At 38.1% G+C, this 27766-nt stretch overlaps 1 long non-coding RNA gene across 1 annotated transcript; it reads left to right on the top strand.

Annotated features, from left to right (window-relative positions):
• Window positions 1–271: 271 nt before the first annotated feature.
• On the top strand, window positions 272–27766 carry LOC123582618. Its single transcript, XR_006704481.1, has 3 exons — window positions 272–481; window positions 9384–9390; window positions 27752–27766. It is a non-coding gene; the product is annotated as an uncharacterized LOC123582618 (long non-coding RNA).

Raw genomic sequence — 27766 nt, 5'->3', positions numbered from 1 at the left:
CGATTGTAAAAAGTGATACGCATCCCCCAAAAGCAACCCAACATATATACAACACAGACCCATTTCTCCTGAAGAGCTTCAAAGCACAAAGCCCGCATGAATAATCTTTGTAAAAGAATTAGAGGCATCTCAGAGACAACTTCCCCCCAATGCAGAGCCCCCATAGGGGTCACAGATGCAGCAACCAGGGTTTGCAAAAATAAATAGGTCTCTGTTTCATATATATAAGTGATAAATGTCTAATGAATATACAAAGTGCAAATGTAACAAAAAGTGCCCCCGCCCCGTATCTGTACAGCGGTTTATTTACATGCTTCAGAAGGAGAAAAGGCTTTCACAGTTTCCTACAGAGTAGGGCACAGTGCTTAGTGGTCATGCAGTAAACAGTGGACACTCCCTAGACGACATTAAGCAGGAATCCACAAGAGGCTGGCACTTCTTTCTTTGGTCATGAGTGTGACATGTGTGATAAGATCAGAAAGTTTTGTTTCAGAAGTCCCATAAAAATGACCAAGCCCAGGGGATGCCTTACAAGGCTAAAACGAACCATCTTCTTGGGGAAACTAACGGCTCAGGGGGCATCTGCATAGAAGCGGCAACACTAGCTGGACAGTCATGATTGTGACTTTGACGTGTTGGGGGGCTGGGGGAGGGAGGCCTCGAGATAGCACGTTCATCCACAAGGGCCCTCTCCACTAAGTCCACTATGCTGTATTACGTAACTGTTCACAATCCAGAGAATTGCTAAATAGAATAAGACAGTCATTCCTTCTGATCAACAGATCTAATCAGTATGTGACCAATCGGATAAACTAGTGCCATGTCCAAACTGATACCAAGATGGTCAAGATTAGTCTATGACAGTCATGAGGATGACATAATGTTAAGACTAAGAACATACTTCTATTCATACCAAGTGAAAGAAAACTACATCTTTCTTGCTTCATATAAACAACAACACATTTTTCAAATAGATAGCTTTATCTCAGAGGTTGGGCTAATTTGCACCTGCAAAGGGAAGACATCAGTGTAATTGGAGTCCTCACCTGGCTACTTGACATTGCACTATCGTTCTTTAAGATACATTTGCCTTATGCAAAGGCAAAAAGAAAAGTTACACAGAGATATAACAGAAATCATACTGTTTTCTTTTCTCTCAAATCTTTGTTGCTTTAAAATTGGTATTTCCTGAGAAATGTGGCTTTCAATTCAGTTGACTATTTTGATAAAGAGGGTAAGTTCCACTGGTTCTATCCGAACTTTTAAATCCTAACCATAAGTTTGGGGGGCTGTGAGATGATACTGTAGTTCATCAAGCTACATGTATTTCTATTATGAATATATGTTCAGGACTCACCTGTGCCAAAACCCTATTTATTATTTTTCATAAGCTTCCATTTTAGTATAGACCACAAAGGTACTTTGTCTTTCCAGGGATTAGGATAGGGTCAGGCATGTGGTACATTCTGTGGTACATTCTCTTGCCTGAAGAACTTCTTCTAACACTCCTGATAATGAAAGACTCCTGATACTGAATCCTTTCAACATTAGTTTGCCTGAAAGTCTTTATTTTACCTTAATTTTAGGTTGACAGTTTCTTTTTCTCAGCAGTTGCAAATCTTCTTCTCTTCTTCTGGCTTACAGAGATTCTGATGAGAAATCGACTCGAATTTCCCACCTTTTTTCCTCTGTTTTTAATGTTGATGTTTCTTTTGCTCCCCTCCAGATTTTTTCTCTATCTTTGTTTTCAGTAGACTGACTCTTCTGTATCTAGGTGTATTTTTGAATTTTATTATTTTTTTAAAATCCTGCTTGGATGTCTCTAAAAATTTGGAATATGTACTTTGTTGCCTTACTAATTTTGGTGGATTCTTAACCATTATTCTTCCAAACATTTCTTATGGATCATTCTCTTTTCCTTCTGAGATTACAGTTCCAACTACATGTAAGTTAGATAATTTGATTGACTTAGGTTCGGTGTTTTGTTTTCTGTTTTTTGTTTGTTTTTGTTTTTAACTTTCTCTCTTCATGAAACTGCAAGTTGAGATAATTTCTTTTGACATATATTCAAGTTCACTATTTTCCCATCAGCTGTGTTTCGTTATCGGATAATCTTGTTGAAGGCATTCATGATTTATATTGTGATTTTTATTTCTAATATTTCCTTTTTCCTTTTTGTTTTAATTCCCCTGTGGAATTTCCCATCTGTCCATGCATGCTGTGTATCTTTTCCACTACGTTTAAAAACATTGAACATAGTTACTGTACATGCCCTATCTGCAATCTGCATTTGAGTCATTTTTGCAGCTGGTTCTATTGACTAATTGATCTCTTGGCAATGCCCCCAACCTCACCCCACCTAACTGTATTTTGTGGCTTATCATTTTTTTATTGAATGCCAAGTATCACGTAAAAAAATAGTAGAAAATGAGGTAATTAGTATTTATGACTAGAAATGATGGATCCACTTTTGTCAGACTAATGGTGTGATGAGTTGATCTAGTCAGTTCCTTGGGCTGGGTTTGGGTTTTGTTGTTGGGAGAAAAGCCTCAGTGTTCCACATGCCTTTCCAGTGTTGGGTCATTGTTATCTTGTCCTTAGTGAGCTTAGGGTGCTAGAGTTTTTCCCACTGTCCCTGCTCCACCTTCAACTTTGATCAGTTCCTATATATGGCATCATAGAGGCAATTTCTCTCATGCTCTTGTCTCTCCTCTTATGGTACATTGCTATACTTCATTACTTAGTGTGGGCTTATGGTGGAGGCAGGAGGGTTTCTTGTCCAACTTCTATCTTAGGCTGGACTTTCTTACCCAAGTTAAGGGGTGAGATCTTCTGAGCATTTATGCCTTTTCCTCATCTGTCAAACTGCTGCCAGATTCTGCCATGTATCTGCTGCAAATCAGCCAAGAGAGGGTTTCCTGTTCCTCCCTGGATTTTAGCAGAACTTTTTTTGTACTATTGCAGGATCTTGGGTTGTACAAGTTGTTTGTATGTTTGTTTGTTTGTTTGTTTTTAGTTTTGATTTTCTTTGCTTTTGCTTCTACCTTTCCAACAGGACCAGTGGATCTGTACCTTGTTCCTAAAGGTAGGAAGAAAGGTTGTCTACCCATCCCCCAATTATAGATACATTTTGCTTTTTTTTTTTAACACCATTTTATTTAGGTTTATTTACTTATTTTGAGCATGAGCAGGGGAGAGGCAGAGAAAGAAGGAGAGAGAGAGAGAAGCTGAAGCAGATTCTTCACTGTCAGAGCAGAGCCCAGTGCAGAGCTCAAACCCACAAACCATGAGATGACGACTTGAGTTGAAATCAGACACTTAACCGATTGAGCCAACCCAGGCACCCCTAAGTTTTGCTTTTAATACTCACCCAATATTGCTCCTAGGGTGGAGAGAGCTTGCTGTGGTCCTCTGTCCTAATCTAAATATTTTAAGTAAGCAAATGACACAGAATCACAGGGAAGAAATTTCCGTGGGAAATCTTTTTTATGTGTAGGACTCCCAGGTGAGATTCTAAACTAACATGCTCACCATGTTATTCATCCTTTACAAGTTTAGCTGATTTCTTCTTACCCATTTCCATGGTAGCAACCATTTCCTCTCCTCCAATGGCAGAAGTTTCTTTTTCTGCCTCTTCTATGGGGACTTGTTACACTTTGGTTCTCAGTTGTCTTGATTATGTTATGACCTACAAGCTACTTCATGAGTTAAAGGAAAGCTAAACTTTTGCAGATTATCTTTTTGTTTTGTTTTGTTTTGTTTTCTTTAGATGTTAGGATGCTGTAACTTTGCTGCTTTCTACTAACAGTAATGCTTTCAATGCAGGAAATGGGAGGCTAACAAATCATTGGAAAAAATTGAGAAGTGAAAAAATATGGAGGTTCAGAGAGTATAGGGAACTAACTCTCTGTGGTCTTAACTGATTTTACTACCGTAGTGCAGTCTCAACAGGGCATCCAAAATCTATGGGATAATCCCAACTCAGGAAGTTGCTGATACCCATATACCTGACTGCAGTTGCCCCTTGAGAATGATCTCTTCTACCTTCCTCAAGCCACAGTGTCTGTCCACAATCTTCCCGGCAAGAAAGACTTGCAAGTGGAGTTTTCAGGATTGATGGATTGATGCCTTGCACACAGCAGAGCATAGGATGGTGTGAAATACGCTGAGTATCAACAAATAATATCAGGCACATCTCAACCCATTAAATTGTCATTTCCAGTAGAAGCAAATGATTAAATATCTGAATATGTATTTACACAACTGATCTTGGAATAAATGTTACATGTTTTATAATCCTTAAATTATATTTACAGTGTACTGTAATGGCCCTGCAAATATCACAAGATACACCATTTTAATCTTATTTTAAAAGTACCAAATGAAAACACCAAAGGAAACTCAAGCTAATCAATTGTTAAAACTATCCTTTGCTTGACAGGAGTCATGTTACTATATAGGATTCTATAACAGACTAGCTAAAAAGCTCATGCATTTTGTTTTTGAGAGAAAGAGAAAGCACATGACTAGGGAAGAGGGACAGACGGAAAGACAGAATCTTAAGCAGGCTTCATACTCAGCGCAGAGCCCTACTGGGGGCTCCATGTCACAACCATGAGATCATGACCTGAGCTGAAATCAAAAGTTGGACACTCAACTGAATGACCCACCCAGGTGCCATGGAGCTTATGCAATTTTAATAACACAATTATCTAGATTACAAAATGCTTTATGTAAGCACACATTTTTTTTGCTAGATTCTATGGGTAAAATGTTGTAAGTTTATAACAAGCTTTTTTTTCCTTCAGAGCCAATGCTATGAAGTCCAGTATACCCTTCGCATTAATGTACCCTAATTCTTGAAAATGCAACTGTGGATGACCATGACTCAGCACTACAAATGAAGTAATTACTGAAGAATGCCATGACATGGATGTCAAAAAACATTAAACTGAGTGAAAGAAGCCAGGCTTAACGGGGTATGTACCGTATGATTTTATTCTCATTAAACTCAAGAAAAGCCTCATACAATCTACCCTGACAGAAAACAGGTGAGCGCTGCCTGGGACTAGGGCTGGAGGAGGATCGACTGGGAAGGTGCAGGAAGGAATTTTTGAAGTGATGGAAATATTCTGTATCTTGATTTGGGTGTGTTCCCATCAGTGTATACCTTTATCAAGATTAACTGAAATGCGCTCTTTCATGGAAGCCCTTTATATCAATTATATTTCAATGAAGTGTGTTAAAATAAACAAATAAAGGAAACCAACAACCGAAAGAACTATCGGAGTCACATAGGGTGGCCAAGGCAGTTTCCCGGAGGAGGGGACTTAAAGACGCTAAAAGGTCAAAGTCATCAGTGATAAGAGACAAGGTTTTTCAGGAAAAACCTGTGGTAGGAAATGCTCCTGAGTAAGAAGTTGACCTGGATGATTGCTGTCCTCAAATCTTCTAGAAGAAGCAAACAGGTTCTTCCTTTGAGACTCAGAGCAATGAAGGAGGAAGATGAGTAACTATCTTCCCCACAGCCTGCGAGGCAGATGGGCTGGAGCAGGAGCACAGGTTTTCTGAGTCAAATGCGGTGGGGCTCCTCCCGGGGTTCCTTCTGCTCCTGCAGCATTGGGGGTGAGGCTTCACGTGCAGCAGGGATGACATGTGGCTCTGGTCACTGAGGACACCCAGGGAAGTGTCAAACGAGTATCATGTGCCTAAAAAAACATGCCTAACGCAGTGCTTGGCATATGGAAAGCGTTACACAAACGTATGTATGGATTTCTGACTGTGACCATAAAATCAAGCTCTTTAGTTCCATCCTTCTTAATCGCTGTTCTCTCTCACTCATGTTTTGTGAGAAAATGCACAAATCAATGCTACGCCTCCATCTCAGCTGCTGTTCGGAGTCACCAGAAGGTCTCCGTGTCCTGTCTTGCTTGTGTAAGCCCCCAGCTGATTTCAAGCAGACACGTCCCACTAAGTGTAACTTTGTGATGAAAATTATGGTAGGCATAACAATGGCCGCCCAAATCCTGAAATCTGTGAATACACAGTCAAGGGAAGCTGGCAGGTGTGATTAAGTTAAGAGTCTTCAGATGGGGAGACTGGCCTAGATTGTCCAGGTGGGTCAATGTAATTCCAGGTCCTTATAAAAGGAAGGCAGGCAGCGCAGAGCCCTACTCGGGGGTCTGTTGCTGGATTTGGGGGGTTTCCCGTGATATGAAGTCAGAGTCACAAATTGAGAAAGGCAGGCAATCTCTAGATCCAGGGGTGTGTGACCCTGTCATACAGCTTCACTTTAGACTTCGGGTGGTAAGTTAATTTATTTTTTGTTGTTTTAAGAGAGCTTGTGGAAGTTTGTGGCAGCAGCCGTGGGAATCTGTTAAGGGGGGTGTTGGATAACGGTGGTGAAGATCTATAGATTCTCTGCAGGAGTCCCTAGGGTCGCCTTGAACCTAAGACTCCTTTCCTCGTCCAATTTCTCTGAGGCTGTTCACTCTTATGGTCCCTTATTCCTAGATCTCTTTGAGCTTCAGTGACCATATATTCTCCCACTCTTCCACCCTGTAGTTGGAGAGGGAAAGGCCTCTATCTTCCCAACTATCAGATCGCTGGCAGTGTAACAGAGACACTGACTATTCATTTTTTCAAACACCTGCTGTTGGTTACAGGGTCTTGCTGAGCTAGCCACAGACTGACACAGGGCTCAGTCATCACTTCTACTGGGATACAGTTCTGTGTTTTCGCTGCAGCTAGAAATAGAGCGGAAGGGAAGGGATTTTTTTTCCTCCAATCTCATAAGCACGTTTATACTTAGAGGCCACTTGAGAAGTAAAATTAAAATTAACACTCTCCACATCATCGTGGACAGTGAAAGTTATTTACAGTTACAACTGTCTTTTAGAAGGAGCTGTTCACTGGTTTGTAGTATATGTATTTTTTTTTCTGCCTTGCAAATTATTTGAAAGAGGTGAATGTTTTCAGACTAATGATTTGGAGATGAATTCTGCAGGTTGAATTACTTTAGTGATAATGAAACATTCAATTCTAAAACAGGCTTTTGCAATGGTTATAATTGCTAACCTATGGTTTACAGAGAAAAATACTGTATTTTAAACCACTTGGAGTTTTTTTGTTCCTCATGTAAGAAGGATGGAGGAAATAATCTTTTGAAACATTTCTTTGTTTTCAAGTGAAGGTAGATAGAAAGTCTCGAAGTACTTGTTTCAAGGTACTATGAATTTGACAGTTTTCTCCTGAAGAAAATTCGGTGGTATTAAATAACAATGGGAGGACATAAGGATTTGATAGCTTGGAAAAATAGTGTAAAATCAAATTGGAACGTGTACCTTCTTGAAAGATGAGACCACAAGCCTTCAAAACACTACGAATCGTCACCTAGAACAGTATCTGAACTTGATTTGCAGGTTGACAGAAATCAGTAGGAGAGCTTTTAAAACCTACTGGAACCTTATTCTTCCCATCAGAGATTGGTTTAATTGATTTGGAGGTGTGGCCTGACTGTGTGTGTGTGTGTGTGTGTGTGTGTGTGTGTGTGTTCGAGCTTCTTTCTCCCCAGGTGGTTGTAATATTCAGGCTGGCCTGCTAACCATCCTGTTTTTCCTAATGGGATCTGCAAAACAGGCTCTAGCTTTCTCCTAGGCTGTTCTATCAATTAAAACAAATTTTGGCTAGCTGAGCCTTAGGGGGCTTGATTTTCAACATGACCTTCCTGGCTCAGCTGAAGCCCGATCTACAGAACGGCTGCCTCAGTTACCTTATAACTGAATATTATCAAAGTACTTAAAACCTCGGGCCCCAATTTTATCTTCTCATAAAAAGAAGAATCCCTCAAAGGTGAATAAAGGATCTAATAGGAGTTCACTGTGAGGAAAATAAAAATGGCCAGTGCATATGGAACAATTCTCAAGATAACCACCTATTTAGCAACTGAAATTTGGAAAAAAAAAAAAAAAGGTTCATTGGCAAAAATCCAAGTCTGATAATAACAGTGATAGTGAGGATAATGGGAATGTACTGTCCTATATTAGTGGTAGAGGTGAAAATTACTGTAGACACTTGATGGAAAAAATGGCACTATTGAATAAAAAAACCTAATGCAGCAATTTCAAATCTGTATGTAAAATCATTAATTTGTTGACAAAATGACATACAGGTAGATGTTCACTGCACTTGTATTTGTAATAGCAAGTGAGTGGAGAAAAGCTAAATTATGAAAAGCAATACATATGCTACACAATGAAAAAAATATTAAGTTAAAAAATTCATTAAATCTTATCTATATAAATTGTACAAAATACAAGCTTTTGAATGAAAACAAGACTATACTAAGTCTGAAAATCTAACAGTACAAGGAATGAAAGTGGGACAGATATGCACAAACATTTTACTTGGCTACATTCCCCTTAACTATAGTCATTCATTCTGGTAACAAAACTTGTTACATGAATTAGCAGCAGTACTGTTGGTACCTTTTCTCCTTTTTTCTTAATCTCTCTGAAATGGCCTTATTCCCACCTCTGTTGAAATCCCTGTCAGTGGTAGTGACCTTCATCTTTTCAAATACACTGATCTTGTCCTAGTTCTTATCTGACTTTTCACTAACCGTTTTTGAAATTGTTATATAACTTGTTTTCCAAGATAGCATTCTTCTCTCTAGAAGCTCATATTTTCTAAATTTACCTGTTCATACGTTGGATTCTCAGAAGGTTTTTTCCGTGGACATTTTCGTTTTTAACTACCCTTATTCCAGGTGATCGTGTCCTTTCCAAACCTATTCCCCTATTCCATACCGTCTGCAAACAAAACTGGTTCTAAATATTTAACTCCAGCCCTAAAATTTAATTCTGCCCCTAAAATCCAGCCTTTTAGGTTAAGTCACTTCTTATTACATCCACTACCACCTTATTGCAAGGTACTGTAATTTCTCACTGCGAAATTGGAACCACCGTTTCAAATGTGTGAAATTAGTTTCCCAGAGAAAAGAAGATTGAATTAATGGTTGAAAACTGGCTAAATGAGGATAACTATAAATCCACAGATGGAAAAAAAGGAGTTATTAAACAGAACCTCTTCAAGTTACAGATAATATAATTCTTTTTTTTTTTTTTTAAGTTTATTCATTTTTGAGAGGGACAGACTTGCATGAGTAGGGGAGGGGCAGAGAGGGAGAGAGAGAATCCCAAGCAGGCTCTGAGCTGTCAACACATAACAGAGCCTGATGCAGGGCTTAAACTCAGGCACTGTGAGATCATGAGCTGAGCCAAAACCAAGAGTTGGATGCTTAACCAACTGAGCCATGCAGGCACCCCAATACATTATTTTTTTTTAATTAATTTATTGAGAGAGGGAGGGGGAGAGGGAGAGAGAGCACAAGTCAGGGACGGGCTCAGAGAGAATGAGACACAGAACCTTAGCAGGCTCCAGGCTTTGATCTTGCAGCACAGAGCCCGACAAGGGGCTGGAACTCAAAAGCTGTGAGATCATGACCTGAGCTGAAGTCAGACGCTCAACTGACTGAGCCACCCAGGTACCCCCACCCCAATAAATTCTTTATACCAGCCAGAAAAAATTAGAGACAGAGGAGCAAAAGGGAGAAGGACAGCAGACTTTGCAGAAAATATTTAAAGGAAAGACCAATTGAGATTTCTTTGATTTACTGAAAAAGGGCCTATCTATAATTGTACACTAAGCAAGCCTACAACTCCAATGAAATGATTATTTTAGGGGAAAAAGATGAACCAACGGGTGTGAACTATACAAAGTCATAACCTCTGAGGTGAGAAAGAAAAAATACCCCATACGATAGGACCTTCAGTGTCCATAAAACTGAAACACTAGGAAGCATACATACGTAAGTCAGTATTAATGACCTCTTTACTGTAGTCTCCATGTATTTTTTTTATTAGTCATTGATGTACTGGTTTAATAGCCTGTTGTCTAGCCTCCACATGTTTGTTGCCTAGTTTTGTTTGTGTCTTTGTTTTTGTTTTTGTGTTTCTTGTGATGCATTCCTTGTTTGGTATCCTTGTGATTGGAAAAGATGAATGATAGGATTTTAGTCCTGTTAATTGCATTGAGACTTATTGTGGGGCCAACTCTGTAATCTATCCAAGAGAAAGTTCCATTCCTCGGTTCACTTGCCCTGAGAACAGCAAAACCTTTAGTAGAACTCCATCTAAGACCTGACCTAACTCTACCATGGCTCCTGGAAATGTAATGCTGTGTCCCCAGGATGATCCCCACCCTCCCTCCTCCCCAACACTGCATCTCCAACAAAATGTCTGCCTGAGAAAGCTCAGTGTTGCCAGCAACTTTACTACTGCTTGTAGCCAACAACTAATGAATTTCCCTGACCTTCTTAGAGCTTTCACTGAAAAAGGCTGAACATTTTGAGTAGGTATCTTTTAAAACTCAGAGGCTATGTCTTGAAGACATGAGAGGATTTATTTTGAAATGAAATCTTTGGGAAACCTTCTTAATCCCTGGAAGGATTGAATCCTTTAACCTTCTTAATCCCTGGGAGGATGGAATCCTGGTGTCCAGGTAACAGAACTGTCCTAATCACATTGATGTTGACCAGTCTTGTGTGCTTGTTGACTTCTCTTGCTCTACTGAATAACCTGTATCGCTCCCTCCCTTCTCCTCCCTCTATAACTCTCATATCACTTTCATACCTCGAATGGAACCCACTCTTGCCCCTCGGGTCAGAAGTTGGCTGAGCAAAATCTGTTATACCACATTGACGAATGTCTGGCTATGTTGATCCTTGACACCTCAGTTCCTGGCAACCACTGGTAGGCTTCCTATCCCTTTGAATTTACACTAGTACTCCCATAAGTGGGGTCATAGAACATTTATACTTCTGTTACTGGCTTACATCCATTAGCATTAGATCTTCGAGTTTCAACCAAGTCCTAACCTGCAGAATTTGCCATTGTAAGTCAGGAATATTCCCTTCTGTGTATACCACATCTACTTATCCATTCACCTGTCATTGGATACCTGGTTTGCTTCTACCTTTTTGTTATTGAGAATAATGCTATTACAAATAAGGATGTACAAACAAAAATTAAAGCCTCTGCTTTCTGGGGTTTTTTTGGGTGGGTATATATTCAGAAGTTGAACTAGTGGGTGATACTGTGTTTCTATAAAACTTTGGAGCAACTGCCATATTTTTCTCAAGGACTTCACCATTGTACATTGTCATCAATCACGCACAAAGGTTAGAATTTTTCTATGTTCTTGACCATATTAAGTTTTCTGTTTTGGTAGTAATGATCATAATAGATCCTAATGATGATAATAGATGTGAGTTTGTATCTCAGTGTGGTTGTGACTTTCATTACCCTATTGATTGATGTTGAACATCTCTTCACATAATAGTCTTTTGTGTATCTATTAAGGAAGAATGCCTAATTTGTCCATTTTTACATCAGTTCTTTTTTTGTTTTGAGTTACAGGGAATGAATATTAAGAACATGTAAACTATCAGACATGGAACATAAAAATATTTTGTTCCATTACATAGGTTACCTTTTGACTATGTTGCTAGTGCGCATTGAACAAAAAATCTAATGTTCAGTCTGCATATTGTTGAATTTGCTTTTGATCCTATACAAAAAAATCAGTAAAAAATAAGTCTTGAAGCTTTTTCCCTGTGTTTGCTCCTAAAGAGTTGTATGGTTGTTGCTCTTAAATTGAGGTCTTAGTTCCATTTTAAGTTAATGCTTCTACATGGTATAAAGTAAGGGTTCAACTTCTATTTTTTTTTTTTTTGCATGTGGCTATCCAGTTTTCCCATCATTTGTTGAAAAATGAAACTTGTCAGATCATTTGACCATATATTAAGTTTTATTTGGTGGCTCTCTATTAAACCTCTTTGCACATTTCTTTATGATAGTACCAAACTGTGTTGATTACCGTAGTTGTAGGTTTAACTGGAGCTTTGTAGCAAGTTAGGCCATCAGGAAATGTGAGACTATCAGTTTTGTTGATGAATAAGATTGTTGGCACTCTTCAGGCTCCCTTGAGATTCCACGTCAGTTGTTAGATAAATATTTGCTTGTCAAATGTCATTGGGATTTTGACAGACCTTGCATTGAATCACTTGGTCACTTTGGGTAATACTGACATTTCAGTAATATGCTTGCAATCCATGAATAGAAGATGCCTTTCTATCTGTAATTCTTACTGTCTTTGAACAGGTTTTGTTGTCTTTTTGCCTCCTTGGCTAAGTTACACCTAAGCATTGTTTTTAATAGTATAAATGGGATGGTGTTCGCCATTTGCTTTTCAGACTGTTAGTATATAGAAATAGCACTTTTTTTTCCTTTTTTTTTTTTTTTTTTGTCTAGCACTTGATTGATTTCTAAAAGGGAACTTGGCTTTTGGCATGTGTAATCTTTACAGATGATAGAAACCTAGACCTAAAAAGCTCTGAACAGGTAATTTACTTGGACGGTGGTGGTGGTGGTGGTGTGTGTGTGTGTGTGTGTGTTTAACTGCTCTGGCTGGGATATCTAGTACTCTGATGAAAGTGGCAGAAGAGGCACTTGTCTTGTTAGGTGTTAAAATGGCTCAACATGTGAACCTTACAATTAGCAACTGTAGGCTTAGTAGCTTCTGCAAGGGCAAAATAAAATGGAGTGGGGGAATAGAACTACACAGTTGTAAGGCTATTGCTGTGTGTATGCAAGGTACATAAGATACACAGTAATTACTTTAAGATGTATGATGTAAACCTACACAAACACAATAAACAAGTATAGCTCATCTAATAAAATTTTAAAATCATTTAAAAATAATTTTAACTCCCTTGTGTACAAGAAGGTAAAGGTAGGACACTGGTAACAAATGGTGTGTGTGGGGCGGGGGGGAGAGGGAGGGAGAGACAGTTGTAAAGACCTCTATATCAGTTATATTAAACTCAAATGACCTAATGCTCTAAGATTGTCATCTTAGATAAAAAAAAAATTGTATCCTCTCTCCCACATAATGATATTATAAACAAAGACAGTTGATGGGTTAAATATGAAAACTAGAATACTGTAACAAGGGATTAAGTAATACTTTGACCAGATGAAGATAACACAGATTTATGAAGAAATAATAGAAAGGATAAGCAGCATCACTTAATAAAATCTTCAGTTGCAACGAAGGTTAAAAGAAAAAAAAAAACCTAACTGTATATGCATGAAATAAGCCTGAGGAGAACACCTAATAGAAGTATAAACAACCAGACAACTGTTGGAAGTGAGGAATTCACTGTGCAATTCACATGTAGACAATGAACCTGAAAAAATGTGGAGGGGGAACGGGGGAAAACCTAGTAACTCTACCTCTATCATGCTTATGGAGTAAGCTGCCAAATGGCAGAAAATAATTCTTCTTAAAAGGCCCACAGAACATTTACCAAGCTAGCTCCTCTTACTTGAAAGTAATGTAACACTGTGTGTCATCTACATGTGAATAAAACTGGTAGTAAAAATGTATTGAGCCATAATAGAAGTCTAAATTTCAAAAGAAGCAAAAAAAAAAAAAGAGTATGCTCCCTGAACATCCTGGAATTACACTAGAAATCAAGAGTACAGAGATAATCATAACAGCACCAAGTGGTGGTAAATAATCTAGTATAGTTGTAAAAGATTCGTTGGTAGGGCACGTGGGTGGTTCAGCCATGAAGCATCCGACTTGAGCTCAGGTCATGATCGTAGTGTTTCTGAGCCCAAGTCCTGCTTTGTTGTTTCTTTCTGTCTCTCTGTCTCTCTCTGCCTCTCTCTGCCTCTCCTCTCCTCTTGTTCTGCCCTTTGCTCCTGTGCTCGCTCGTGCACTCGCGCGCTCTCTTTCTCTAAATAACCATAAGAAACGAAAGCATGCAGACTGAGCCAAACACTAGATGAAAAGAAGGAAATATCAAATAATGAAAACACAAATCAAGAACTAAAAAGAGTAAATGCACAAAAACTGGTCCTTGGAGGAGATCAATAGAAGCAAGTGCCAATATCATGAGAGTTGCTATTGATATTTAAAAGTTCTAAAAGGCAAACTACAGCACTTGGGCGAGATCCAGCCTGCTGCTTGTTGTCCACAATTCTACTGGAGCACAGCCATCCCATTTTCACGTTGCCTGTCAGTGGTTCTGCACTGCCGTAGCAGAGTTGAATAGTCGGGGAAGAAGTAGGGTGCACAAAGCATAAAATTATCTGGCACTCTATAGTAAGTTTGCTAATCCATGTGTTTAATAAAGAGCAGTATACACAAATGTGTACCAATGTAGTAAAAACTTCTGTGGAAGGCGCAAATTTCCAGAGAGGCATGAAGCTAGTGTTTCTCTGTCTAAGACCAACTCTGTAACCTGTCGGCATTTTATCAAAGACCTAGCCACGAAAGCACTTCTGAGTAGGTAGGTTCCGCAGTGAAAGGAGTAACATCAACTCTATAAGCACAGGTGCACACACAGTCCATTAGAACCCATTCCAACTCCTTCTTGGAGTGCAGCATTACCCAGGTACTAAAAAGAGACTTGAGGCTGCCCAAGAAAGGGAAGCTACAGAACAATTCCTGTCAAAAACATAGGTGTTTTAGCAAATCAAATCCAACAATGTAAAGACAAATACAAATAAAAAACAAATGAGGTTTATCCCAAGAGTGCAAATTTGGCTTGTTTGAAAATCAATGTGACTCATCTTCATAAATGTGGAGGTAACAGGTGTCAATTACATCAGTCATCCTTGATGAAATTGTCAAGATGGGATTAGAAGGAAAAACTTTCAACATGGTAAAGGACTTACATGGAAAAATCTTAAGTTTGCATTCTACTTGATAGGAAAAATCTAACTGCCCTCCCTGTAAGAAAAAAGCAAAGCTTTTCCTCTTCCTGCTTATATTGGCATTGTCCCAAAGGCCCTAGCTTTTGAAATAGAGAAAACAGAAAGACAAATGCATTGACATTGGAAAGAAATTAAAATATATCCTTTTGCAAGTGACATGATCTCTTGAGAACAAAATCCATATGCACACACACACACACACACACACACACACACACACCACAGCATTGCTAGTGAAAGTGAAAAGTCTGCAATAGAAGGTCAGTATGGAAATCTCAGTGGTATCAGCAAACCACTGGAAATTGAAATAAAAAATGCTATTTATCATCAAATGACAAAGTGCTTAGGGGTACATTTAAGAATATGCTCAAGAGTTGTACAATGAAATATTGCTAAGAGAATAAGGTATAAATGAAGAGATGCCGTATTCATAGGCCGAAAGCCAATATCTTAAAATTTTCAATTCTCCTTCAATTGATCTCTAGATTCAGTAAAATCTATATCCATAGGCCAGCAGTATTTTCTTTGGAGAAATTGACAAACTGATTTGAAAATGAGGTAATAGAAATTAGCTAGAATAACCAAAACAATTTGGGAGTAAGTTGGAAGATCCACGGTACTCAATTTCAAGATTTGCTATAAATGTACAGCAATTGAAACAGATGGCCATTTGTCTAAGGATAGACACAGATCTATTTTTAGTTTGCAGGCTTCCTTGTGAAAGCTTTAACACCTAAATCAGGTTTAAGATTTACTATTTTCGAAGACAGCTAGTACGGTGGATGTAATTCTTCATTTTTCGGTGTCCTTGACAAGATAGCAGCTCTAATGCAGAGGTACCAGGTTTATGGAAATGATTACTTTTCTATGTGGTCCCCTCTGTTTCTAGCCTTTCACTTGCTTCACCAAGTGCCACACCGTGCCTACTCTGGAGTCACACATAGGCTGTATCACTAATAACATGGCAGTCTTGCCCTTCTTGACTTCAACCATCATTCTACAACTTCCTCCTTGTCTAATTTCATTGTTCTCTTTAACACAATTTTTCTGTAAAGATTGAGGTTCATAATGGGATATTTCATGGTTTCCCTTTGCATGGAATTCATGTTGGTACATCTGGGAGTGAGTGCTCATAGGTAGCAGTCTTGTTGATCTGGACACTCAGTAGTGACGGTGGTGGTGATTATTAATCCTCATTAAAATAAGCGGGAGCCCATTTTTCATTTGTGCTGGTGAACAACTTTCAAGGAAAGAGTAGCTTCCACTTTCTAAGGAGAATGCTTTTAGACCAACTGACCGATGATGAGAGATCAATTTATTACCAAATGATAACACGACTTCTCTTGGCAATTGGGAAGAGAAACCTAAAATATCCAGTGTCTCTTGTAGCATATTCAGAGAACGTTGTGCTCCTCCTACTCCATTGCTTATATCTACACCTTATAACTTACATATTATGGAATTGAATAAACTAAGATAAGCACAGTAACACACTTAAAATCACAAATAGTTGTCATAATCTTACTTCAGTTTTGTGTTCTACCTTGCAAGCTTTAATGGGCAACAAGAACCCCTTGAAATAGCCATGTTCATGGGGCACCTGGGTGACTCAGTCTGTTAAGCATCTGACTTCGTCTCAGGTCCAGATCTTGTGGTACAAGCCCTGCGTCAAACTCTGTGCTGAAATCCCGGAGCCTGCTTTGGATTCTGTGTCTCCCTCTTTTTCTGCCCCTCCCCTTCTCATACTCTGTCTCAAAAAAGGTCTAAAAAAATTAAAGTAGACGTACTCAACTTAAAGGAAATCTAATAGCTTAAGATACCTGAGCAATTATCAAAGGAAATAAAAAAAAAAAACAAAACATAGAGCTCTTTTTCTAGAAGCATGGTAGATGCGGTGTCAATAAGCTTGGCTTCCACATCCTAACACAAACACGTAGGGTTGCTGTGTAAGAAAACTGAGTGTGGGAACAGGAAACAAGGGCTGTCAGCTACAGCTATACATACAGGGGAGCCTCTGCCTATCTTAGTAAACAAAAGGCTTGCATTTTAAATGACTATGTATGAAATGAGAGATGAGGCTTGGATTCTAGACAGAGTATTAAGTTGGGAATGAGTTTTTTATGCATAACTTGGGCCATTTAAAGCAAGGATTTTTCACCTTTTTTTCCCCATCCCGTAGCCTAACAAAAACTTACAACATTGCACTGGTGTAGTCAGGTGTGGTTGTTGGTGCTGGCCTGTAACCCATTTAGCATGATGGCATCGTGACTGGGAACCTCAAACTAAGAAAAATACTTTGATCTGGCAAAATGAGACTGGTAGGAAGTTTATTCTGATTCTATCTTCAGTGGAGGTGGGGAGGGGAAACTCTCTTGAGAATATATGATCAAGATTACCTTTATGTAGACTGGGGGCTCAAACTTCTAAAAACATTTATCCTTAGAGGTTAGCACAGAGGGACCTTGGGTAGATGGAAACCTAAATTGTCCAAAAGGACAGAATCTCAACCCAGATAAATCTTCAAGGATCTTCAAAGCTGAATCACCACCTAATGTGTCGATTGAAAGTGGTATTTGCAGCATGTGATACCATTTATGTTAAATAGAAAATTTTAGAAACCAAGGCTACTTAATATTCAGGTAAATGTATATAAATTGTAAGAGTAGAGAAGTTGTGTATGGGCACTGCATAAAACAAATTGAGGAACCTGGCTTTGTATAGGCAGAATGTTAACCTGATTTGGAAAGCAGAGGTACATGGGAGGTATTTAAATCGTACTTGTGAAGGGCGCCTGGGTGGCTCAGTCGGTTGGGCGTCCGACTTTGGCTCAAGTCATGATCTCGCAGTCCGTGAGTTTGAGCCCCGCATCGGGCTCTGTGCTGACAGCTCAGAGCCTGGAGCCTGTTTCAGATTCTGTGTCTCCCTCTCTCTCTGACCCTCCCCCGTTCATGCTGTTTCTGTCTCAAAAATAAATAAAAACGTAAAATAAGTAAATCGTACTTGTGATACTTAATTTCTTGAGTTGATAGGAATCATGTGTTCCTTCACTCTATGTTCATTAAGTAACATTAAAAAATAGTAGACGGTTTGAGAATGAAAGCCGCTCCTGTGGAAGTCAAAGATCACCTAGCATGCTGGAAAGAAAATGTGGCTAAGAGCCTTTGGGATCCATGACAGGATCTATAATTTAAGTTCTCAAAGCTTAACAGGATGGAATTCATACAATGAAGGCTTAAGTGGACTCCCTGATAATAAACCAGGATAAGAGATGGTCAGGATTTCCTTGAAAAACAATAGTGACAACTATCAGTAGTCCAAAGTACCGTAGGAAGATAGCAACTCAGAGAAGCAAAAGAATGAGTACAAGGCATATTTTGCCCCTCGTTCAGAGAACCTGTCTGGAGGTCTGAGATTAGGGCAAAGCAAGTGTGGAAATGTGATCAAAATCATATCACTAGTACCCAGCATCCGAAGTGTCAGGGTTTCTGTTGCAGAAGGCTATCTTGAATAGCCTGATGGAGAGACTGAGTGTACTTGGCCAAAGTGAAGAACCCTTCATTACTACAAATTATTAGCTTTTAGGAGTTAAAATTGAGGAGACTCTGGACATCAAGAATGTAGTATGTGTTCTCAGAAATCTGAAAGGAAACTACCTCAATGCAGACAAAAGCTGTAGAAGGTGGGGTAAGACTCCATCAGAAGAAATTGCCACTTAGTATATGAAGTATAGCTTCAAACAACAAAAACCACCTACTGGTGTAAGCAGAGAAGACACTTAAAACCATTAGGTAGTTGAGTTTCTCTAAACAGCTATAGAACTATAGGAGGCTTGACGGCAGCCAAAATTAACCATACCAGAGAACTTGGGCCAAGAACTTTCCTTACTTCTGCTTCTGTTGTGAGCCAGCATGCTCTTCAAACTCTGAAATTTCTGTTACCCTAACATGAGCAGAAGATTTCTGAATAAATTATGTCAGGGCATAGTGGACCTAGTTGATAATCATTCACCTTTTGAAATAGAACTTGTTCCTTTTTTGGAACTGCTGTATCTTTACTGAAACAGTTAATAAGTGTAACCTTTCCACTATTATTCTAGGTAACTTGAGAAATTAAGGCAGATCTGAAACTGAATACAAAACTAGAAACCATAATTTTTGTTTTTTAGTTGAGATTTTGGGTTAATGTCAGCAACCCAGATCAAATTGGCATGGCTTTGGGTAAAGGTAAATGTAGGGGGCTCAAATCTCATTAAAGAGTTTTTTTTGTTTTGTTTTGTTTTGTTTTTTATCTTGAGACACTTTGATTTGTCTTTTAGACTTTTTCTCCTGCTTCAGATACACTAAGTCTTAACAGGCAGTTAAGGAATGTGGCTTCTAGCAGCTAAGCTTTATATTTTAAACTTTTCCACCCCGGTGGAAAAAAAATAAAAATCCCCTTTAAAATTTGTAACAAGGGTCACTGGACCTGGCATGTCTTTGTAGTGATTGGCCGTTTCTATCCAGAACAAAAACAAGAAAGTGAGACGCAAGGATTTGGTAATTCTAAGCTTGGGCCACATACCAATGCCTGGTGCCCAAGAGTTGGGTCAATCCAACCAAACTACATATATAACCAGAAGAGATGGGGAAAGAAACTACTTCTTAAAGGAAACTGTTGTGTTCCTACAAGAGGAGCAAATACAATGGATTCCTCTTGTCTACCAGGAACAAAAAAGGTCAAAATATAAAGTATCCTCTGTCATTTGGTGAACCATCTGGTGACTAGTTTGCATAGCTCATTATTTTCTGATGAGATTTTTAGGGTCAGTTGATCGTTTCTTTCTCTGCCTTTGGTCTTTTAACAGATCCGTTAACTTCTGCCAAATCAGTAAATTTCAAATGATAGACATAAACAAAATGAGATTTGGATTAAGGGGTCATATTTGGGTTTTGGTATAACTATTGCTATAGTTTTGTACAATAAAGTTGATTTATTTGAACCTCCAAATTATTTTTAGAAAAATTTTTAACGTTTATTTATTTTTGAGAGACAGAGACAGCACGAGCAGGGGAGGGGCAGAGAAGGAGGGAGACACAGGATCTGAAGCGGGTTCCAGGCTCCGAGTTGTCAGAACAGAGCCTGATGCAGTGCTCAAACTCAAGAACCACGAGATGATGACCTGAGCCAAAATCGAACGCATAACTGACTACACCACCCTGATGGTTTGGTTCCCCAAACCTCAAACTTACTTTAAAACTAGCATATAAGATTCAATCTATGTTCTAGTTCTCTTGGACCTAAGTAAATAACTTTCCTTCTCTGTTTTTTCAAAATCCCTTAATTTGAAATTGACGTCTAAACATGGACAGAGTTGACAAGTTAAATGAAAGTATTGTAAAGTTACTTACATTCTATTTTCAGATGATAAAAATCATGGAGTATTCTCTTCTCAGATATTCTGTGCTTCAACGTTTATTTATTTTTTGGGACAGAGAGAGACAGAGCATGAACGGGGGAGGGGCAGAGAGAGAGGGAGACACAGAATCGGAAACAGGCTCCAGGCTCTGAGCCATCAGCCCAGAGCCTGACGCAGGGCTCGAACTCACGGACCGCGAGATCTTGACCTGGCTGAAGTCAGACGCTTAACCGACTGCGCCACCCAGGCGCCCCAGATATTCTGTGCTTCAGATGATGCTTTGCCACCAAGCCTTCCTTGTGGTTATTTGATAAACACTTTGGACCACTTCCAAAGATAGTTTTATTTTACTTTGACTTGAAGATCAAACAAAATCCTGATGAGACTCAAACAATTTAGATAATCCCCTTCAAATGTGTAGACCTGTTTACATGTGGGTTTTAGTGTCTAATAAAACTGAAAAATAGTATTCATGTTTATTTTCCTTAGCATAACTAGGAAAAATACTGACTATTATCACTTGGACTTCTTCACACTGTTCATCTTTAATACATTCTATACTTGAATAAGTATCCCAGACGATGGCCTAGGAGTTTAACAGAAAGTATAATAGAGATGCAATAAAGTGCACATACTTAAAGCATACACGAGGAGATTTGACATGTGTATAATCATAAGATCAAAACAAAAGAGAAAATGAGGATACAGTCCTCCAAAATTTCTTCTGTCACTTTGTAGTACCTTTCTTCTCCCCATCTCTAGGCAACCAATGAATTGCTTCTGTCATTATGGATTAGTTACACTTTATAAAAACCTACGTAAATAGATGCACACAGTGTGACTACTTTGACCATATTCTGAGATTCATGCATGTTCTTATGTAGATCAACTGTTTCTTCCTTATTGTCCAGTAATATTTCACGTATATATGACAAAATTTGTTCTAACCACGAGAATATTTGGGTGGTTTTCAGCATTTGTTAAATCTGTGATCACCACTTGGTGTATCAATTTTTGTATGGTGTTTATCCTTTGCTTTGGGGTAAATACCTAGGAGTGGAACAGGTGGATCATGTGGTAGGTGTATGTCGAATTTATTAAGCTCTTAAATTATTACATCATGTGCTTGTTACATTGTACATTGTTATGACCACCATATGAGAATTCTAGTGTTTCCACATCCTCACCAACATTTGGTATTGTCAGTTTTTAGTCAGTTTTTTTTTTTTTTTATTGGTATTGTCAGTTTTTAGTCAGTTTTTTTTTTTTTTCAATTTTAGGCCACTTACAAGGTGTGTTACAGTATGTTGCAAACTGAAGTAGAATCTGCCTAATGAATAATCAAGTTGAGTCTGTTTTCAAGTACTTTTTGCCATTCATGTATGTTCTCAGGTGAAATAACTGTTCTTGGAACGTCTGCGTTTACACTGGGTGGTTATATTATTTCTGAAGTTTTACCATTCTTTGTTTACTTTAGATACAATTCTTTTATCAGACTGAGAAAATTAACTTGGAAATTTTTGTCCTAGACGGTGGTTTGCCTTTTCATTTTATTTGTGCATTACAAATATAAAAAAAAAATTTGAAACCTATGTTACCAATGTATTCCTTTGATGGATTATGTTATCATTGTGTCTAAGAAATCTTTGCAAATTGAATTTCAAAGATGTTTTCCTCCTGTGCTTCTAGAAGTTTTATAGTTCTATATTTTACATTTGAGTATATCATCCATTTTAATGTTCGTATATTGGACAAGACAGCCAGCAAAGTTGACTCTTAAGCATAGCAACATACACATTGCTAGCAATATGTGTGAAAAAGATTGTCCTTTGATTCCTCAAGTTGTACACCCATATGGGTCTCTTTCTGGACTTGCTACCCTGTTTCATTGATAGAGGATCATTATGTTGATGACAGTAACGGTCTTCTACATTACTGGAGCTGTTAAGATCTTCCAGTCAGGCTGTTGTATAGTTTTTAGAATCATTTGGCCTAATTCTAACATTTGAGGATTTTCATGTGAATTATAGAATTGTCATTTTGTTCAAAAAGTCCTGCTGGGGGCACATGGGTGGCTCACTTGATTGAACATCGACTGAACTCAGGTCATGATCTCACAGTTTGTGAGTTTGAGCTCCATGTCCGGCTTTCTGCTGTCAGCTCAGAGCCTGCTTTGGATCCTCTGTCCCCCCTCTCTCTGCCCCTCTCCTTCTTGCTTTTTTGCAAAAATAAACATTAAAAAAAACCTGTTGGAATTTTTACTGGGATTGCATTGTATGTATAGATTAATTTTGGAAGAATTGACATTAACATCGATTTATCAGACTCGAAAAAGTTACATACCTTTTTTATTTAGGTATTTGAAATTTCAGCAATGTTTTGTGTTTTGTGTGCACAGATAGTACTCATATTTTGTCAGATTGATTTCCAAAACATTGACATTTCAAAAACATCTTAAGTTTGTTTATTTTGAGAGCCACAGAGACCATGTGATCGGGCGAGGGGCAGAGGGAAAGAGAGAGAATCCCAAACCGGCTCTCCACTGTCCTTGCAGACCCCGACACAGGGCTTGAACTCAGGAAACCATGAGATCACCACCTGAGCTGAAGCCAAGAGTCAGACACGTAAGCAGGCACCCCTCAAGAAATTCATATTTTGAATGTTATTGTAAGGTTTTAAAATTTGTTCTTGTTCATTGCTAGTATGTAGAAATACCTTTTTTCTCTTATCCTTCAAACTTCATAATGCACTTAATACTACTTACAACTTTATATATTGCATCCTGTTTTATATATGGTCACACATGTGTATTAAACATGGAAATAAAGCTACTTTCACTTAGTTTTCTTTTTTTTTTTACCATTAAAAAAAATTAAATCAAAGTTAGCTAACATGCAGTGTAATGATTTCAGGAATAGGATTTAGTGATTCATCACTTACATATAACACCCAGCCCTCATCCCAGCAAGTTCTCTCCTTAATGTCCATCCCTCATTTAGCCCATCCCCCCACCCAATATCCCACCAGCAACCCTCCGTTTGTTCTCTGTATTTAAGTCTTTTATGGTTTGTCTCCATTTCTTTATTGGTTTTGCTTCCCTTCCCCTGTGTTCATCTGTTTTGTTTCTTAAGTTCCACAAGAGTGATATCATGATATTTGTCTTTCTGACTTATTTTGCTTAACATAATACCCCCTGTTTCCATTCCCACTTTGTTTTCAATCTCTTTATTATTTTAATGACCTTATTACCCAAAATGGCCAGTTCACAGTTAAACAGAAACAGTACAGGCACCTGGGTGGCTCATTTGGTTAAGCATCTGACTCTTGATTTCAGCTCAGGTCATGATCTCATGGTCCATGAGTTCGAGCCCTGTGTCGGGCTCTGTGCTAACAGCAAGGAGCCTGCTTGTGATTTTGCCTCCTTGCTCTCTGCCCCTCTCCTGCTTGCTGTCTATTTCTCTCAAAATAAATAAAAAAAATAAAAAACAGTAGGAGGAACTTTCCTTCTCTTGATCTCAGGAAATAAGCATAGTCTCTATTATGTGGTTAGTTGTAGATACATTATAGATTTTATTATGTTGAAAAAGTTCCCTTTTATTCCCAGTTTGAGAGTTTTGATCAGGAATGGATATGGGATTTTTTCAAATGCCTTTTCTGAGTTTAAGATGATCATTTTGTTTTTAAGTTTAATATGGTGAAAGATTATTTACATTGAGCTACAAATAAAAACAAACTTTTGTTCTTGGTCATGATGTATATTTTTAAATGAATTTATCTTTATTCTTTTACTAACGTATTTTTTAGAATTTTTGCATCTGTGTTCAGGAGGAGTATTGTGAACAGCTTGCCAGATAAAATCAAGTTTTAGACATATAAAATGTACTAGGAAGCATTCATTCCATATTTTTTCACTTAGGTTTTGTAGAAATCACCAGTGAAATCATAGAGGCCTATCATTTTCCTTGAGGAAAAGTTTTTTTTTTTTAATTACAAACTCATGTAATACACCTGTACAAGTTTAAGTTTATTGTTTTTGAAGGAATTTGTCCACAACAAGTCATTGGAGTTGAATACATTGGCACACAATTGTTCATAATACTCACTTTGTGCTCAATTTTTGTAGAATATGATCTGTAGTTACATTTTTCCTTTAATCTTAGTAGAGTCTTACCTTTATTTTGTTCCTAACCAGTCTATAGTCTTAGCAGATTACTTCTTTAAGAGCCAATTTTGGAATATATTGCTTTTGTTCCATTTTTTTCTATCTGCTTTAGCTGTTAATATTTCTTTTTCTCTGTTGATTTGAAGTTTGGCTTGTTCTTTTTTTAGTTGGTTAAAATGAAACTTGAGGTCATGAATTGGGTTTTTTTCTAACACGATTTCTTTTTCTATGTTTCTGCCTATATATAGCTTCAATGGTATTCCACTTACTGTTATATTCTGTGCTTTTACCCACATTGAGTTCAAAATACTTCCTTTGTGATTTTCCTTTGACCCATGTTTTATTTACTAATGTTATTTAATTTCCATTTGCTTAAGGATTTTCCAGAACTCCTGTTAATAGTTTGTAATCATTTTGCAGTGAGAGAACATATTTTGTATGAATTGGAACCTTTTAAATTTGAGACGTGTGTTAAAGGGCAAGATATGGTCTATCTCAGTAAATGTTCCATGTGCACTTTAAGGTATGTATTCTGCTCAATAGATTGTTCTAAAATTGTCAATTGGCCCGATTAGGTTGATAGTGTTATTAAAGTGTTCCATACAGTTACATATTTTCTAGCAATTGTTCACAGAGTAGTATTACTGTTCAACTATAGTTGTGGAAATATCTCTTGGTCTTTGCAGTGCTATCATTTTTTTTTTTTTTTTTGCATTGCATGTTCTGAAGATCTGTTACGTACATTAAGTTGGGGATTTTTACTTCTTTAGGAATTGACTCTGTGTGAAGAGACCTTCCTTTTTGGTTATATTTTTCTGGAATCTACTTTGCCTATTAATGTCCTTATAGCAGACTTATTTTTATTAGTTTAGAATGGTTTATTCTATCTACCCATTTACTTTTTACCTACTTAGATACTAATAGTGATAGTGCTTTTTTTTAAATAGCAAAAAGTTGTGACTTTTTGAACTAATCTAACAATCTCTGCCTTTTAATTGTAGCGCCTATCAGTTACATGTATTAGGATTGATATGGTTGGGATTAAGTCCTACTTGAAGTTAACACTGGAGTTTGACTGGACATCTTCAATATATGCATGGATGGAAACATGCTTATATTCCCACATTTGGTTAAATATTGAAGATCATTAGAATTTGAAAGAAAATTGAACATAAAAATATCCACCTACATTCCTATGTTTGCCTTTATAACATTCTAATCTATAAAAAACTATGAGAGATTGGAAATTCTATTTTCTACTGTAGATGTAGAGACTAAGAACTATCTAAAAATATCTTGGACAAATCTCATTTAACATTTTATAGACCGTACTATATGCTCTGCATGAAGCTAATTTAACACACACTAGTTAAATTGTTTCTGTCATCTTGAACATCTAACCCAGTACTTGAGAGCCCATGTGCCAATATTGGTGTTCTAGATTACTAAAATGATATAGAAGCTTCTGGTCCATTCTAGAGTTTTAAGCTTGGCGGTACAGCAAGAAGTGGTCAGCTAAGTTGCCCACAGAGGGAGCAAGACTTTGGTCCCGGGTCCCACTTTGAATATTGTCTAGTCCCATAGGCTGTACTTCATGTGGCCCACACTCTGAATTTAAAGAAATATGACCTTCTCAGGGCACCTGGTTGGGTCAGCCAGTTAAGCGTCCTCTTGTCGTGGTCTCATGGTTAGTGAGTTCCGGTTCCTGGTCAGGCTCTGTGCTGACAGCTTAGAGCCAGGACCCTGCCTCAGAATCTGCTTCAGATTATTCCTTTTTTCTCTGCTCCTCCCCTCCTCACTCATTCTCGCTCTCCCTTTTGCAGTCTCTCTGTCTCTCTCCAAAGTAAACATTAAAAAATTTTAAAAGGACCTTCTTACTCCTTCCTCTGATGATATACGTAAGGAATCTGTTTTACACATCCATCAAAAGAAGGTAACAGGTTTGATAAAGGAGGTTAAACTATAGTAAATCATCAACTAAAAGGGATTTATGAATCCAGTGAGAAATTTACCATTTGTATTTTCATATTCTCTTTGATGTGTATTTTATACCTAAGTTACAAATCCAGATCACATGTATTGGTATCTAAGAAAATGAACTGTTAGCAAAGTTACTGATACACCCACATAATATTAAATCTAAAGCCTGTGATTTTGACATACTTCAATTATCAGAGCAGATGAATATTACAGTTGAACTTAGAAGGCAAATTGAATGTCTGTGTTGTGCAGATAAGCTCCTGATTGGCCTGCTACTTGAGTTCAACTGAAAGTTATAACTGTTTTTGCCCACTTGTATACTGTTCTATAAATCATGAGATTTTTAAAGACCTAAAATATTGATTAGCTTGGCTCTCATATCTAGAGACCAATTAAGTGGTAAGAAAAATGGAGTCCCAGAACATTTTAAGAGCAAACTATGATAGTATGAGTAAAATCCTTGTTACTAAGCCAAATACTTAAATTTCTGACAAAAAGATAATCCTTTTGAATAATTGTGTCAGCATACAAAACTATAGAGCACTTATTGAAAAATATACAAATGATTATCTGCCTGTGATGCAGTCATATGATGGTCTGACAACAATTACTATGAACACCACTCAAGATGAGAGTTTTTTTCTTTCACTTGCCATTAATCTAGAGCAGGGTAACCTGGGTAACCTGCCAGTTTCTAGAACCCACAGTGACTGCATTATATTCCAACAACTAGTCTTGAGATCTCAGCTCATCCAACAGCAGCTTCTCACTTTTTTTATGAGTAATTGTATGCCAAAAAAAAAAAAAAAAAAACATGTCCTAAGGTTGTGTTGGAATGAATGGTTTGGAAATAGGAGAGGGTTCCTGGTACATGTCTAAAACTCAAATCCTTTTAAGCCTTTATCCACAACTCGTGATACAGTGGCAATACAGCTTGTACCTGGCTATGTTCTCCCTGGAAGGCTTGCCCTCAGAATGGAAAGATCACTTTGGGTAATACTCTGCCTGACAGGCCCAGCTAGTCCCCCAGCTGACCGTCATCCTCTATGATAAGACATGTGAGTGAGTAAGCTTCCAGATGTTTCCAGGCCTGGATTTTTTTTTAAATGTTTATTTTTGAGAGAGACACAGAGGGCGAGTGGGGGAGGGGCAGAGAGAGAGGGAGACACAGAATCCGAAGCAGGCTCCAAGCTCTGATCTTGTCAGCACAGAGCCTGATGTGGGGCTCGAACTCAGGACTCATGAGATCATTACCTGAGCCAAAGTCAGACACTTAACTGGCTGAGCCACCCAGACACCCCTCCAGGCCTGGATTTGAGTTTCTACCTGTGTTCCAGACACTATGGCACAACAATTACATTCTCATAGGTCTTAACTCCTAGT

This window comes from Leopardus geoffroyi, chromosome B1 (genome assembly GCF_018350155.1).
Source record: "Leopardus geoffroyi isolate Oge1 chromosome B1, O.geoffroyi_Oge1_pat1.0, whole genome shotgun sequence".
NCBI classification, from domain to species: Eukaryota; Metazoa; Chordata; class Mammalia; order Carnivora; family Felidae; genus Leopardus; species Leopardus geoffroyi.
This window is presented reverse-complemented; position numbering and strand designations above follow the sequence as displayed.